Source organism: Dermacentor silvarum, chromosome 1 (assembly GCF_013339745.2).
Source record: "Dermacentor silvarum isolate Dsil-2018 chromosome 1, BIME_Dsil_1.4, whole genome shotgun sequence".
NCBI classification, from domain to species: domain Eukaryota; kingdom Metazoa; phylum Arthropoda; class Arachnida; order Ixodida; family Ixodidae; genus Dermacentor; species Dermacentor silvarum.
The window spans coordinates 295,305,018-295,312,939 of NC_051154.1; positions in this window are offsets into that span (position 1 = coordinate 295,305,018).

Consider the following 7,922-nt stretch of genomic DNA (forward strand, 5'->3'; position numbering starts at 1 on the left):
ATCGACACCGACCGCTTGGCACGCTGCAGTCAATTCGGCCGCTGGGCCCTATGGGAGTGTCCCCTCTTGTTGAATTCCTTTCTCTATGCTATCACGCTCCGCTCAGTCGGCTTTGTAGCGGAGCGAGGGATGCGGTCTTCGTTCTGCTGCCGTTATGAGCGTCGTGCGCAAGCGCAATTATATCGTTCTCGCTAAGCGGTTGTGTGGCATTTGCTAGCATATGCCGGTCTGAGCGGGGCGGACAGCAAGCGCTCAGATAAAACAGCTGATCGTAGGCGCGCTCGATGTTATCGGAAGCGTATCAATGTTTCGTTCGGTGCAAGTCGATCACCGCAGGGAGATTGTATTATGCTCAACTTTGACTTAAAGCCCCTATATATATTAAATCCCCTATATATAAAAAGTAGCGACACTCTCCTCCTCCGCCTACTCTCCTCCTGGTTTCTCCTCTCTTTCGCGCTCCTTTTTCGACCGTTGCGCCGCCTACACCGCTTGAAACATGTGCACTTGTTTATCTTTCGCCGCTGATCAGATTCGACGATCGCCGACTGTGTTCGCCACTATCGTCGTGCTCCTCGCCAGTCGGTAGACGCTTCTCGGGGGAAAATGGCGATGGAGCATGATCATAAACGCAGCCAGCGCCCGGCGGCGCGACGGTCCACGTGATGCCATTAGGCCAATACCGACGCGGCGCCGGCCTCGGACAGGGTGTGCGAAGAGGCGGCGGCATTCTTCAAAGCGTAACGCTACCTTTTATATATAGGGGCTTTACTTTGACTTCGTGCGTAGCTGTTGTGCCAAGTCTGCGTGTACGGTGGCAGCGCATTCAAGCTATTTTACACATATCTTTTTGTGTATGGATATTCCCCCTCTTGTAAGAATGAATACAAATTGAATTTCCTTTTTTATCGAACAATCAATCAATCACTTTATTGTTGCATCATAGGCTAATTACACCAGGGTCTCAAAGTACAAGACTGCAACATGTAGAAGCAGCTGCGCAAATGTTGGCTGCTGGAACAGCATAGATTTATGCCATGCATGTTACTCATTCATTACAGACATGAAAAAGTTTGACCACATTGCACAAAAGTGAATGCATAGGAAAAAAGTGCTTGCAAAATGACAATGTCCTTTCCTAGCACTGTGCACAATAGCCACCAAGTGAAGCACAGTGCTAAGACTTGCATGACTTAGTATTACAACCATGTTCCCTTTGTGCTAGTGTGCAAGACACAGTTGACGGCACCATGAAAAAACAAACCGAAAAGAATGCGTAGTATACAGCAAGCGAACATTAAAATAACTAACAGAAGTGAACTTGGATCGCTGCTACAGTCCCCCTTCTAACACTACAAACGCTTCTAATAGGAGTCAACCATCTTGGTTTTCTGCCATGCATGCTCTAAGCAAGTCGATGCTCACAAATGCATGTTACAAGAATGAAGCAGTAATATTTTCTTAATATTTATTTTTAATATTCTCCCTCACTGTCATATACACAGCATCCAGTCATGGCCTATTAAACTTTCATACCAAAACAGCAGCAAAACTGACAAAAGGCATCTTGAATTTTGTTTGAAGCAGCTGCTTTTGTCCACCAATGCAACAAAGGTGTGCTGTCTTTGCCAAGGCTGAGAGCAGAAGTGGCACGTAGTTAGCAACCAATGCGTAGAACAACCAGTAGACATAAAGCAAGAGCTAAGGCCACTTAACCCTTTAACACCGCGGTAAAATTCCAGCTGCATATTCAGCCCAAGCAAGAACAAAACCCATACACACTGCCACAGGGACACAGTGTAGAGAGCACTCACTGTCGGACAAGCAGTTTTCTTTTGAAACTTCGGAGGGAACCTTATCTGGACGGAGGGAACAGCTTTGAGAAAGCTAGGGCACATATTGCGGCTCATTAAAGGTCCTAACAGGTTAGTACGACAACATTGAGATCACATCAAGCCCAGCACTTTGAGACAATACAGAAGATTCAGAGATATAGAATAACAGCTGTACGCTAACCATGAGCAGAGTGCCACTCCCATGTACATTTGGGATACGAGCAGATAACGCCACGCCATTGGAAGCCACTGAGGAACACTGGAGCCTCTCAGGAAGCTGGAACCCAAGTGACCGAGCTAGACATCGGTACTGTCCCTTATCCTGCAATTGTGGATACAGAGGCGGAACACGACTGCAGCGCCATGACCACAGCGGGAATGACGCCCTCGAAATCACTAAGGCGACTCCATCCGAGAAGGGAGGGAAGTGTGTACAAGCAACGCACCACTGCTCCTCAGCTGGAGGAAGCTTCACCAGTGCAGCAGAAACGGGAAGCGACCCCAGCCCAAGTCAAGTTCCAAGAATCCTGTGAGCATCTGTGAAGTGAAGTGTCAAATCCTTGAAAACCGCCAACTGATGCTTCAATGCGGAACAGTTGTATCTCTCTTAAGGGACACTGAATACTATCATTCACAAACACCTGATGTTCCGCAATGTCAGTGCACACTGGATTTCAAGACAACTGGCAGTCTTTGATTGGCACAGTAGACTGCAAACTAGCATAAAGCTTCAAGAATGCTGTGACAGGAAAGGTTTTGTGACAGGTTTCTTTGCCAGGTCATCACCTATGACAAGATGTGGGTGAATCATTTATAAAAGTTACACTTGCCTAAACAATGAACACATATCGAAGCTTCCTAACACAAGAAGTTTCGAGCAACTCAGTCGGCAGGTGAACTCATGGTCATGGGTTTTTGCGCAGATAGATGCAGCATCATTTTGATTCCTCCCTAGTAGTGAAACTATAGCTGAGCAAGTACACTAGTAGTGAGCAAGTACAACTGTGAGGTTCTCCAACGTGTACACAGCGCACTTAGGAAGAAACGGCCATGCTTAAATACCATGGGGGTTCTCTTCATCCAAGAAAATATGTGTGCACATACAGTGCACCACACAATGGGCACTTTACAAATAATCTTGGATGAGAGGTGCTGCCGCATCTGCTATAAAAGCCCAACTTCACTGCAAGGCTCATTTCGTTGGGCCACTAGGATAACGAAATACAGTAGGCTGTCCATGCATGGCTGCAACATAAAAGAAATCTTTCTACGCTGCTGGCATCTTTGTAATGCCAAAATGAAAAGGGATTACCTTGAAAAATGAGATCACTTCCATGGACGTAAACATGTTTCATAATCCTAAAAAATAAAAGTCCAAGCTTCAGTTGAGCACCTCTCATGCGCTCAACAACAAAATTAGATCAACTGATGCATTAGTCTTTGTGACTTGATGAATGAATTTGAGCTTCAGTCCACTGCAACACTTTTGGTGATAGCCGTGCACTTCGCTCAGACATAAAGCAGTTGCCCCGGAAAAATGGATCATAATTTTTCAGTTACAAGCCTATATTTTGTAGAAAGTACATACGGTTAAATTGTAGCAGCCTGCTACAGTTCGACGGATGACACAATTCGGAATTCATAAATACAACTACTCTACCTTAATATTGACTCTATAACTCACTTTCCAGGGTCAATTGTACCTGAAATTTTGAAATATGAAATAAACATTAAAATATCGATTAGTTATTTTCCACCTTATTAGGTAACTCACACAAATATGATACCTTACCAACATTTAGAAAACACACTGCAATGTTATATCGCCAACACAATAGAAGACGTGGTTCTCAATGGAGCCGGATGACGGCGGCACATCAAATGCACAGGGTGCAGTGAGCAGCTGCTGGCAGTGAAAGTACATAGTGCCCGGAACAACATAAATGGCTAAGTACATGCCATCGGACATTTTTACATAGGAAGAGCACGTTTTTCTTGGAACAGAGTACTCATAACTGTGAAGACAATCGAGCCAACCTGGCACCTCAAATACTTGCACATTTGTGGAGGGTACCCAATCGTGATACGAAAAGCCTTTTCACATTTTGTGGAATATCATGAATTGGCCGTGCTTGTCCAAGAGCACATGTTTGAAAGCACCTCTTAAACGTGTACTCCAGCTCTTTCTTTGCAGACAACAGACAAGACGAAAGTTCCACTTGTGCTGAAGCAGTCCGGTAGGCCTGGCGCATGAAGCACCGTTCAGCAATTTGAACAGGCACATGCTTGGCAGCTGTTACAAGCTGGAGTGCCTTACCAATACCATCTTCAAATGGAAATGTTGAGGAACCCCAAAGAGGGCCAAACATCCGTGCTGACTTTGAAAGATGCAACAAATGATGCATTTTAAATGTCATAGCACTTTCTCCGTGCAACTTTGCAGTCTGCTGAGCAAATGCTAAGAGCAATTTTTCAGCGGTACAGATTTCAGCTTCTGTGACAATATCTTTCAACAAAAAACATACTGCTTGTGTAAGTAGCAATAATTTGCAACGTGTGCTCGAGGAAGTATGCATCATGACAGACAATACTAAAATAAAAGCCGAGAGCGCCATTCAGCAGCATTCCAATATGACCGATGTGACAAGAGCCGTCCCGACCTTGACAAAATTATGGGTCGCCTTACTGAACGTAATCTTGCAACCGCTATTAAGCTTCAAGTGCCTGCCTATGTACCACGAAGAACCAGTACATGATAGCCGAAATTCAGTCACTTTCCTTGTAATGCCTTCCCAAACACAATGCATATAGTCAGGTGGCAGCCCCCAACCAAGGTCAAGACCTTGCAACTTGATAAGCATTGATGGTCCCTTGATGCCACAAACAGGTTCCTTAAACTGAGCTGTTTGAACCATTCCTTTGAGCCCACCACTGTAAGTCCTGTCAGGTGCATTCTGGCTGTTGAAAGGGTACTTCATTGTGCCTGCAGGCAAAGCATCAATTGTAATAAACATCAGAATGATATCTGCCTTTAGAATGTTCAGATGGACACTGCAGTGAAAATATACAAGATTTTAAAACACTTCCAGTAGTCAAACACTTCACAGATGGCCCTCATGCAAAATTGATGGCATCTCTCGACGGCACAGCACAAGTGGGGGAAAAGGCGCCATGTTGCAAGACTGCACCCACCGCAAAGAGAAAGAACCTGCCTAGGACCGTCCAAGACCTGCAGTTTTGCATGAGCCATGCAAAATATTCCTAACATTCCCCGGGTTCATCTTTTACCGCGACAAAGAGGGCTACGAAAGAGAAATTTCAGATACCAGCTAGAAACGAAGGACAAGTATTTTTTCTTGTGCATCTATGCCACAAAACAACCAGCATGAGCAGTATTTTATGACAGCCGATTTTTCCAGGTCTTTTAGAGATATAGCTACCGTTGAAGTGAAATATGATTGATTTAACTACATTATGCATTTTTATGCAAGGAAGTGAACGCTTGCTGTTTTTTTCGATTTGTAATTCTGACAAGTTTCTTTGAAACTTACAGTTGCACGACATCCTGAACTACACTTAATTGAGGTGTGAATGGCAATGTCAACATTAGTGCACTGTAATGTTCGAGTGGCCCGTGAGCATTGATTAAAATAATTTCAATTTTCAACAAACACAATCACTCCAGTGCAAGTGGTGTGTTAAGGTTACTTCGCATGGTTCACGAGTACCGCACGTCTTGGATGGTCCTAGTCAGGTTCTTTCAGTTTTGTGACGGGTGCAGTCCTTTAATATGGTGCACCGCATTTTGCGTAAGGACTGTAGCGGCATTGCCATGCAGTTTCTGTTAGACGAATAACTAACAGGTCAGCTTCTGTGCCTTGGGCCAAATGGTACTTAGAAACCACACGTCTAAATGGTAAAAAATGCAAACTGGAAAATTCCAAGAAGAATGGAAAACAAGTTTGTGGAATGCAGCTGCTGTGTGTACTTTACCCTAAATTCATACGTCTTTATGCTACTGGGCCTGGATGAGAAACAATCACTCACCTCATGACGACACTAAAATCACTGTTTCTATTTTTTTCCATCCCACCATACAGCAGAAACTCTTCTTGCAAGTTTTTCAGCGGTAAAAAAATTACACTAAATAGTGATGCGCGTGAGCTAAACTGCCACAATTAATAGTGCTTCAAATAGTTTTGCTCGTTTTCAGCTTTGTATTGCTGTTTCCTAGATTGGGAAATACAGCAGTCGGCCAAACTGGAAAGTGCAAAAGCTAATTCTGCGCTTCTTCTACAGTATCATCTCCTAGCTAGGGGCACTTTCTGCACAAATCTGTGTCGTTACATCAGGCACACCACTTAACTACGATCATAGGCTGCTGTCTGCCAACTCCAAACACGATATCGTGAAAGTATTACACGTTTTGTCAGATTTGCAACAAATGTCAAAACAATTAATCGGCAGGCCACTGAAACTGATGACATAATTGCATCATGAAATAGTGTGGAAAGTATGCAGTCAATATAAAAATACATCAGGCATGGTCAACCAGAGCTGCTGATGCACCAAACAATTAAAACAAAAAGAAGTAAGTGGATAGTTTAATTGTCAATCACTACGAACTTTCCTGTGTATGTAAAATGTAGTAAATAGGTTTGACAAGCTATTTGTATTCTTCAAATCCGCAGCGCATACACTAAAACAAGGATCAGAGAAACATGAGACAAAGCTTTTTCACAGCCTGTGCTTTAGTGTGTGCCACATCACATTCAAGAATACCAGCGTGCATAAGCAAAGAGCCCACATTCCTTCTATCATAGACAATAGCCATTACAATTAATGGCAAAATGCTGTTTAACTGAGCTCACCATCTATAGTCATACCTTGCTCCAAGCACCAGCTGCATTCCAAAGTACCCATTATACTGCTTCCTGTTTAGGATAGCTGCTCTCTTGCGGGATCAACACAACAGACAACAATGTGCACTGCTGACTCAACAGTTTCTTCCAGTGTGTGACCACACCAGCTTTCCAACGCTGTTGATCTCTTCGACAAACTGCTTCAGGGAGAACATTTGAATATCACACACCTGAAGCTAGCACATTTTGCCACAGAGTTAAACTGAAGTTCATTAATCATCACTTGAATTGGCTATGAAGTTTTTGCTCGCATCGAACACAGGTGCTCCTCTGTGTTCATGGTCAAAGTGATGTCGCTCCATGTCATGTTCATCTGCTTTTCTAACACTGCGGTAGAGAATTCAACCCGTGAAGTCAGCAAAAAACACCTGACACATGAGGAGCAGATGCCATCTTCTGCAAATTAGAAAGCAAGGTACTGCCAACCTGTTTTAGCAGTACCATAAGCTGCTGCTTAATGTTAATATCATAAAAACTTGCAGTAATAATTAAATGTTGCAGCTTCTTCTCACTGCCTCAAGAAGCACAATTAATGGTGGCTTCGTCTTTGGCATCATTGTATCTTCCCAGATATTGATGAAAGGTCTGGCAGTATAATGGATCCTCAATGCTTTTCTGTTTTTCCACAGCCTCCTCACAGCATATGTAGTGCATGGCACAACTTTCTCCCAAAGAGAGCATTTATTATAGTGAGAAGTCCTTGTAGTTGTGCCCACGTAAGACCTGAAATAGCACATATGCCAGCATGAGCAGCATAGCCTGTGCCCTTGTTTTCTGGTTTGGAAGGTACTCCCCGAGAGCTTTGTGAATTACATGTCAAAGTCTTCATCTTCAAGGGCTGCATGCTCACTTTCTTCAGCACCATTCTCTGGGCACTGTCTGCATCACCCTTGTACCCTCATCCATCCACTTCCGAACCATCATCACTGAACTCAAGGCAGACTCAATTCGTCGCAACTGAAGTTCACTGTATCTTCATACACAGTGCCTATTTCACTTGCAGTTTGGTTATGTCTTCTACGTCGCTGACATGTGCACTCATGCTTGCACAAGCATACATTTCTGAAGCAAGGTTAGAGTTGATGTGCCTAGGAATATCAGCTTCATTTTCGCTCGATTCATCACTATTGACATTCGTGAAGGGCTGTTTCCGGTTTCGCAGGTT